A 10,220-nucleotide genomic window follows, 5' to 3' on the forward strand; every position below is an offset into this window, starting at 1 on the left:
ACCGAATTTCAGTCTGATCTGATTCTCGACTTGGCCACCAGGGGGCCAAAACTAAAAAAAGTAAAAAGTGCAATATCTCGCTTAATAGTAACTTGTTTTCAATTCTATTTTTATGGTAGGTACTCAGAGCAAGGATACATCACATATCCTACGGTTTTTGATTTGACCTTATTTTCAAGGTCACAGAGGTAAAATGGTGTGAATTGGCCGTTTGTGTGTAACTATGGCACGTTTCTTAACCACTAAAGCTATGAACTTTAAACCTGGTACACATGACTCCCTAGGTCAGATGACCTGTGACACTGATTTTCGGTCTGGTCTGATTCTTAACTGGGCCACCAGGGGGCCAAAACAAAAAATTTGAATAGTGCCATATCTCGCTTATTACTGATTAGTTTTTGGTAAAAATGTTATGGTAGATACTCTTAGCAAGGATACATCACATATGATACGGGTTTTTGATTTGATGTTCTTGTCAAGGTCGCAGAGGTCAAACGGCTTAAATTGGCCATTTTAGCGTAACTGTGGCACGTTTGTTAAACCCTAAGGCTATGAACTTGAGACTTTGTACAAAGGACACTCTAGGTCAGCTGACCTCTGACCCTGAATTTCAGTCCGGTTTGATTCTCGACTTGGCCACCAGGGGGCCAAAAGTGAAAACTTAGAAAGTGTGATATCTCGCTTATTAGTGATTCGTTTTCAATAACATTTTTATAGTAGGTTCTCCTAGCAGGGATACATCACATATCATATGAGATTGGTCGTTTGAGTGTAACTATGGCACGTTTCTTATCCACTATAGCTATGAACTTGAAATTTGGTGCACATGACTCCCTACGTCATGTCACCTTGGACACCGAATTTCGATCTGATCTGGTACTCAACTTGGCCACCAAGAGGCCAAAACTAAAATTGGTAAAAAGTGCAATATCTCGTTTATTAGTGACTTGTTTTTGATGATATTCTTATGGTTACCATAATGGTACTTACTCCAAGCACGATACATCACATGTCATACCGACTTTGGTTTGACCTATATACTATACATGTACAATGTTTCTTAACCTGGATGAATTCAAAAGCACCAAATATCTATACGGTGAGCACAATGGCCCCTGGCCGTTTCATTTTACCACCTAAGGTTTCAGCCAACTTAGTTGCAGAAGACCTTTCCTGATTCTTTTTAACTTTCTTAACAGCCTGGTGATACTGCAATCTAGTCTGACGACGTATGTTAGCTATAATACCAATATGAGGACGACCATTGTCTTTCCATAAATTATGCCAAAAAATGGCCCTTTCTTTAAAAACCTTTACATCATCATTCCATCCAGCAATACCTCGAAACCCAGTATTTTTGGGTAGGGACTCTCTACCCGCCTCAAGACATGCATTGATAATGCTGTCATGAAACTGCTCTATTGAATCACTATGGTCAACACAAAAATCATTATTACAGTTTATTGCATCAAAAGGGATTCTAAAGGCTTGTACCCACGTGCGCGATTTATCGCCTACAAAACGTCGCTGCGATATTCCGCCGCGACAAGTCGTTGCGCGCCGAATTTCGTAACCTGTTCCGACTGAAGCGTATAATGGAGCGTACTCATGTCAGGTTACGACATAATCTCTTGCTAATCGACTTCAAGGACTTGCGGAGTTCATTTTGGACACGTTGCACGTGCCGTCCGGGTTCATTTTTAGCTCACCTCTTAGTAGAGGTGAGCTTATCCCATACCGTGGCGTCCGTCGTCCGTCGTCGTCGTCGTCGTCGTCGTCGTCGTCGTCGTCGTCGTCGTCGTCGTCGTCGTCCGTCGTCCGTTAGCAGGGCACGTTTCGTAACTGTTAGAGCTATTGAGTTGAAACTTGGTACACATGTACCCTTATGTAATGACACCTTGGAGACCAAGGTTCGGTCCGATTCGTTTCATGGTTTGGCCACCAGGGGGCCAAACGTTAAAAGTAAAAATGTGCAATATCTCCCTTAATAGTAGTCGGGAAATTTTGAAAAAAATATGGTAGGTACTTCTAGCAAAGGTGCATCATATATCCTCCGGGTTTTTGATTTGACCTCCTTTTCAAGGTCACAGAGGTCAAATGGTGTAAATTGGCCGTTGGGATGTAACGATGGTACGTTTCTAAACTGCATTGACTATTGATACCAAATTTGGTACACATTTACCCCTTAGTCAGGTGATCTCAGGGACCAAAGTTTGGTCCAATATGATTCACCACTTGACCACCAGGGGGCAAAATCCCAAAACCTTAAAAATGTGATAATTCCTTAACTTCTTGCCCGATTGCCACCAATTTGATATCATGGGTACATCTAACCACCATACAGTATATGTCACACAGGTTTTCAATTTGACCTTCTTGTCAAGGTCACAGAGGTCAAATGACGTAAATTTGCCGTCAGGCCGTAACTATGGCACGTTTCTTAACTGCAATGACTATTGATCACAAATTAAGTACACATGTACCCCTTGGTCAGGTGATCTCAGGTACCGAAGTTTGGTGCGATCTGATTTGCCGTTTGGCCTCCAGGGAGGGGGCCAAATCCTAAATTCATCAAAATGCCATTATTCCTAGTAATGACTAGCCCGATTGGCACCAATTTTATATCATAGGTACATCTAATTCTAACAACCATTCAATGTGTCACCCGGGTCTTCTTTGATTTGACCTACTTTTCAAGGTCACAGAGGTCGAATGTACTGTAAATTGGCCATTTTGGGGAAATTGTAATTGCTTGGACCTACATCAAACCTAACACTACATGACACAATACCATGCTCTTTATCCATCTTTCCTCCACATGAGGTGAGCACAATGGCCCTGGCCATTTCATTAAACATGTCTTCAACGGATTCGGATTCGGACTTCGACGATATCCTCGTCGTACGCATGTTATGCAAGAGAAAGAAGAAGAGAAGGCACAATTACTGGGTTCGCGACCTGTGGCAGGAGAGGCCAATTTATGGCGAATATCATCATCTCATCAGACAGTTGTTTGGATACGAAGATAAATTCTTCATGTACTTCAGGATGTACCCGCACGAATTCAACAACCTGCTAGCGATGTTGAGAGAAGAATTGACGAAAGACGTCACAACTATGCGCAGGCCTATTGGTCCTGAGGAGCGGTTAGCCATATGCCTGAGGTAAGAAGACAAAGCAAGTTTAATTTGGTTAAATTTCATGAATTTATTTACCATCTGTTTAGAAGGATGACCACGAGTTGTTCATCATTTGTTGGCCAAAGGTTTGTTGACAAGCTGAACCTACTGCAGCTGCACTCTGTTGCTGCCCAACCAAAGATTGGTTTGGTGCATTACATGAAGATGCATCTCTATTGCCTGATGAACTGGCTTTATACATTTGTTGCATTTCTGCTTGATGAACAAGGCCATGTATTTTGAACATTAGATCTGCCCTAACATATGGCAGATCAGACTTTGCTTTCTTTGATCCTGAACTTGTTGTTGCTTTTTCACGACCTTGAGTTGTCACACGTGCAGATCCAGAGGCTGTGGGGGTAGAACTGCGGCTACTACATGCAACAGGCCCCTCGTCAATCTCCAAATCTTCGTCTCCCAAATCTACTGATGATGGGCATGGGCTGATGGACCGTTTATTCCCCGCCTTGAAAAGTTGGACTGGTCTGACTACACCAGATGTTGGTGTAATGACGACATCTGGACATGCTGTTCCTCCTTTTGGAGAGTACAAGTCATAGTAAGTCTGAAAGCAATCAAAAAGTTCCTCCGAATCCCTCAATTTCAGACTTGGTCGTAGTTCATCAGTGCCAGTCCCCGACTTCATGTTCTCCTTGATGACCGTACGGAACTCTTTAGCCAGGTTTTTGACCATGTTTTCAACAACAGTTCCTGCCACAGAAAAAAGATCTCCTACCTCATTGAAAAACTCTCTAACTGTTTGATTTCTTTTGGCCTGCTTGAACCGTTCATGATTATCAGTGAGGTAACTTTGAGCCTCGATCATTTTCTGTTCATTCCAACTTTTCTTCCCTTGGTCCATACTGGAGGCAGTCATACTTCTTTCTGTGTGTACTTCGGAATTATACAAGTAGCACTGCTTATGAGCATGCACATGAAGCATGTGCTTATCAGAGTAAAGATTCAAGGAATCTGTGTGTAGAAAAGGGGAATTCCCAAGGGTTACTAAGGAGGTATCTTATAGTTACTTTAGAGTTACCCTGAGGTATACTAAGAGTTTACTCAGAGTTTACCTGTATCTGGGGTAAAGAGCTCAGGTTAACTCAATGTAAACTCAAAGTTAACTCAATCCGGTTTTACTCAAGACTTGACCTCACTAGTCTGGGAGCCAAGGTCCCAAAAACCAACTTTGGTGTGACACCCCTGCTATAAAATGTTTGGCACCTGGATCATGTCTGTGGGGGTGTAGGACACTAGAAAAGTGACTTTGGCAAGCTGGTTCGGATTGCGCAACTTCTCCAGGGTCGATTTTCTGACTTCCGTCGGCAACTTCCGAAACCGAGAAAAATAGGGGTAGGGGAAATTATAATTCCTCTATCTCATGAACCCTGTACTTCACAGTAACAAACTACCACTCATTCTCTTTGGTAGAATGTCAGGTTTAATTTAAGCTATAATGGAATCTGAGTGGATGACCTTTGGGGTCAGGAGAGGTCAAAAGGTCACCAAAACTAGGTCATGCCTTCAATCTAGGGCCTGAAACAAACAAATAGACATTTTGTTGGTATGAACATTTTTATTTTGAAAATTCTTGCTATAATTGGCTTCCTTATATGCCCCTTATGTTTTTGAGAAATAAAGATAAGGATTGAAGAACACCTGACAAGAATACATACTGCTGTTTCTTGAGCTATTTGCTGATAAATGGCTATCGAAGATCCGAATATATTGGTTTCGTATACCGTACGATTTCTTTACCTTTGATTATTAGTTTGACCGAACACTTTACAGTGAACTATATTTAACCATAAAGACACATTTGTAAAACATTTTCACAGTAATGTGAAATATTTTACAGCCACAATATTCATATAGTCTCAGTCTTTTAAGACCGGTTGTTAATATTCAAGCCAAACCCACTGAGGCCGCCGGGCCATTGTTATCAATTTCCGACTACGAACACGGATCGACGAGTGTGTGGCCTATTCAATGATGATCATCGGACGTGGTCTAGGCCTGTGATTAACAACCGGTCTTAAAAGACCGAGACTAGAGTATTACCGGTTTGCAATCCTGAACACCATACTACACACGGATTCATTTTGGGCCAAGAAAATATATTGTCTTCACGAGTTTCCACGCATTTTCACAACTGAAATAGATTGGACCGAAAGTTTATTCATCACCACTATCACTGTCTTCGCCCATCAGCCGTCCACACTTAGTTTCGTCCCCATTGCAGGTGCACGCTATGATACATGGCACTCCCGCTTTTGCACATGGGCAGTTCCTCAGACAGTTTGGTGTCTTCTTGCATTTGCAGAAAGACAATTTTGCAACGGCAGGTTTTGATGGCTTTTTCTTCATGATAGGAAGCAACCTGTCATTTTCCACATACCGACCATATTTATCAGGCGGAAGAAGGACTGGGCTGCAAAGAGAGGCCTGTTGGTACAGGCTGATCTGGCAAAGAGACCGAAGAACATGAAAGTGAAAGGCATCTTCAGTTGGTGGCAAGGATCGTAGATCTCTATTGCTAGAAGCAAACAAATGGGCACGGAGTGTATCTAATGATGTATAGTCTGCCCTGCCATAGAGATCACAAAAGAAGCTACGGGCTTCACATGTCAATTCGTTAATCTGCCCTGAATCAGTGAGGACGGAACTCGAAAATGCTGACATTTGGCCTACATGTTGTAGTGCAACTGTTGCTGCCCTCTTTTTCCCCCGTCTGAATGGATAGCTGACTGAATCACAGCCTGACAAGACGTAACAAGTAAGCAGCGTGTCAGTTACTTGCAAAGAGTCCTCATCCACAGCTTCACTCAATGGTGTAACCAAGTCATGGATAGGGAGGAAAATGTCATTCTTTTCCACCCATAGCTGTTTGATGTTCATAAGCCTTGGAAAATGGTACAGTGATAACAGAATGATGTCCGTGTCAGTAGCCTGAATGATCATTATACTTCCATCTGGACATTTGGCGATATGCGCAAAGACTCTAGTATCTGCCTCCTCGTGGGTAGGGCAGTGCAGGTCATGCATGACAGTTGCCCCATTCTTTGTAATACGCATCGCATCTGGTGAAATTCCTAGAACAAGAGTGAAGCTATCAGGCAAGGAGGCATTTGCCAAAGATGATGAGAGATATGACAGTAGATTTGTCTTGTTACATGGGTTTGACAAGAATCCTTTCCATGGAGGAATGGCGAGAGTGTCTGCTGGAACATACTCGGGTGAAGTGGTGCCTATTTCCCATCTATGGCGTCCGTCCCCCTTCAAACTATTCAGGCCAAAGTCATACCTATCACCAATGAAGTGTACCTCCTGACAGTCAACAGGTTTTATACTCATGATTTTATTCTTGTACCTCTCCTGGAGTTGCCCAAATGAACTCGCACCTAGAGTCTGAAAACGTTGGATAAATGCCATCGCATCAATGAGATACACTGTCTCGGAAGCACCTCCAACGGGCAATTCCTTCAAAGGCACCCAAGATTCAACAACCTTATCTTGTAGTGTATGTAGAAAGTCTGACTTGCTTCCTTTCCGCATGGAGTATTCATCCCCATCTGGTTCAAAGAGAGATGGTGGGTGTTCCAGCCATTCATAACTGAATGCATCAATCCTTGCCTCGTCACTTAGGTCCTGCGTGAAAGAAAGGGCCCTTGTAACAGAATTTTCCTCAGATATGATCTGTTTGGCTTTGTCCAGCTTCTTCTTTCCCTTTTTCTGCTGCGTTGCAAACGTTGCAATCTTTGGCACACTGATTTTGTCAGCATTGGTGGTTGTGGCTAGTTTTATTGACTCTAACCCACGTTGCTTTGCCTGCAACAGTTCAGCTGTGGCTAGTGTTTCACCTGTAGAAATATTGAGTAGCTTGTCAGCCCCAGCAGCATCTGCAAACGGGTCCCTCATTTTGTCTGTTACCGTCAATTTGATTTTCATCACTTTGTCTAAGTCCGCCTTTGTCATTTTCTCATGATGGTCTGATTTTGAGCAATCCATGTGGACCATTTCCTTGACAGACGCTGATACCGAAGTCATAAATGGCAGCGTTTTGATATATTTCTCACGGGTAGCTTCATCCTGTGTAAGCCCTTTGAACAGACTTGTCTTGCCCTCTTTATTATACGTTTGTTCCAATGCTAAGTCTGTCCAAACTCTATTGAAACTTCCCTCCGCTACATGGACACTGAAGTTCCCTGCCTCAAACGCCTGGTACACATCTGGTGCGGACTGGGGGAGGTTGTTCATTTCATTCAAATATATCGGCAAGCAAGACATGTATTTACTGTGACCTGAGGACACAGTGTATGGCAGCATATTTTGGGCTTCTTGCAAATGTTGCTTCCACAGACCAACCCTCTCTGCATGGATGTATCGCGTGAGTATGAGAACCATTTCAATGTACATGTTCCACAATCTTGCTGTCATGCCCAATGTGCGCTCAAAGTCTTTCCACAGGTTCTCTAGCGCCGCCAGATGTATCATGACCACCCCAACGACTTCCGAAACCTCCTGCTTGTCGTTCATATCAAAGGCCTTCCTTAGATTTTCCAGCGCTGATGACACTTCAGAAAGGGTTTCGACTTTATCATCTTGTGTAAGCCATCTCTCAAAGGACTCCCACTTGTGCATGAACATCGCTTCACAAACCCATGAATGGTACCTAACCATCTTGTAATAGTCCTTCCCTCCTATTACTTTGTTAGCTGTACCTCTCCCGCAAATGTCACTTGAAACCAATAGGTCCTCAATGCCACTCTCCTTCATGAAAAAGCCAATGGAGCCAAGAAAGTTTTACGCAATGTGGAAACCTCCCAAGTGTACAATGACATCCTTGTACTTATCAGGTTCTTTTACTACCAAGCCCTTTACGATATCATAGATTGCTTGGTCACAAGTGATTACCGTTTTTTGCTGCCCAAGCTTGAGACTCATTGACACGAAGTAGTCTAGTGAACTGTTCACAACATCAGGATTTGTGGGTGTTTTGGGATACATTGGACCATACCCAATTACGGTTTTTTGGGCTTCTTGTCCAGTAGAAAGTTCGAAAAAACTGTTCCACGTTGGCACAGAAACAGAGGTGCTTTCCTCTACGCTGGTCATCAATTGGGTTGGGAACATCCGTAGAAGAAACCAAATGATGTTCTCATCTACCAAAGTGCCGCTCCCTTTGCCATCATCACCCTGACAGATTTCGATATCCTGCAATGATCTTGCTTGTTTTCTGTCCTTCAGTGCAAGATTACTAATCACTGGTAAAAACTTGTCTGGCGCAGCGATAGTTGTTTGTCTTGTTTTCTTGACTGGCACTGTTCCTGTCGGCTCAACTTCAGGTCTATCCCTGTGCTGGTAAATGATATTAGTTGTGGCATCAAGGCTGCCGCCATCCTCTGTGTCAGAATGGAAATTTAAGTTGTCAAATGCATACTGTGTGAAATACCCAGATACCCAGATGCCAAATGATTGTACAAGTCCAGGGGAACTTGATTAGATGCCTCTTTGTACGAAATCTCAATTGCAGTCCCCTGAACTTGAGACAACCTGCTTTATTTCCACCTGCAAGTGCTTTGCCAGAGGAAAAGAACTACCTAATACATTTGTCATCAAATTGTCATCATCATAATCCATGTAATCATCATCCAAAAGTTGACATTCGTCAAGATCAGTCTCGAGTCCTACAACTTCATTACAAAGTTCCCTAGTGGTCAAAATAGACGAACATATCACACTTCCTTTGTTCATAGTAATTAGCTGAATTTGGGCCCCAAAATGATCTGAAAGTCGTTTCATCAGCCTATCAGTTCGATAAGGGCGCTGTGCAGTACTGCCGTGTTCCTTCAGAATTTCATCATATCGCTTGGAAAGCTGCCGAATGTAATAGGCGTGCCTATCAACCAAGAGCCCCGATGAAACCTCCGATAGAAGTTTTTCAAAAGCCTGGTCATGCATACTTGGGTCTTGAACTTTATCTTCAGTTTTGCCACGTTCATTTGCAAACTTGTTCATGCACTTTGCATGATAGTGGAAATCATTTGCAATTAAGTCACCAAACCCATCAATTTTAAAAAGAATGTCTGTTTTATTTAGTTCTTTCGCCTTTGCATATTTTCATATTTTCACTTTTTGTGAAAAATTATTTCCCTGTCTGTTGGAGAGAGTGAGCCATTGCCCTCTTTTTTCATAGCATGCTATCCATAAATGATATACTGAACATAATCCTTATCACATAATTTATAATCCTATTCTCTAGTGAGGACTGCGGCTCCTCTCCCGGCCACACCTACCACCACGGCCACGCCCACCACCACGCCCACGGCCAGGCCCACCACCCCGGCCACGCCCACCACCATGACCTCGCCTGGCTCCACGACCCCGTCTGCCATTGCCACGACCCCTTCCATCCACAACATCCTGTTCCCCTAACTGTTCAACAACTTCAAGTCCAACATTCACATTTCCAATCTCTGCACCTTCTGCATCTGAATCATCTGCTGCAATCATGTCGGGCCTTGGACATTCAACATCTTTATACGGATCATCTACAAACTGACGGACGCTTTTGTAGAGATATTGCCGCCTCTGAAGAGGAAGACCAGGTGGATCGATCACCTCCGGCTGTCCCTGGGGAAAGTCCATCCCTGGGAGGAGAATTGAGAACTCGAACTCCTCGCTGTCTGTTTCAGTTTTCAAAGACCATGCCTGGGTAGTCCGCGTCAAACCTGAAAAGACAAAAACAAGACCCATGGTCACTAATTCATACCCTTTAACATGTGGTAAGTCAGTAGCATGAAGCCTTCTGTCAAAACTAAATCTGTAGACATTATAGAGGTTATGTGAATCTATTCCAGCCATACATTGCCTTCCAATAATCATTACACAAAAAACAAGTTGCATTCTAGTGTCCTCTTTGCTAATTATTACTATCGGTATCATTCATTTCTTTTACTGGTCAGATTAAAGCATTTTCAGAAGAATATCTGTGTTTTTTTTCATTTATTTGCTGACTCACCTGAAATGCTGATACTTCTT

The sequence above is a fragment of the Lineus longissimus genome, chromosome 6, assembly GCF_910592395.1.
Source record: "Lineus longissimus chromosome 6, tnLinLong1.2, whole genome shotgun sequence".
NCBI classification, from domain to species: Eukaryota; Metazoa; Nemertea; class Pilidiophora; order Heteronemertea; family Lineidae; genus Lineus; species Lineus longissimus.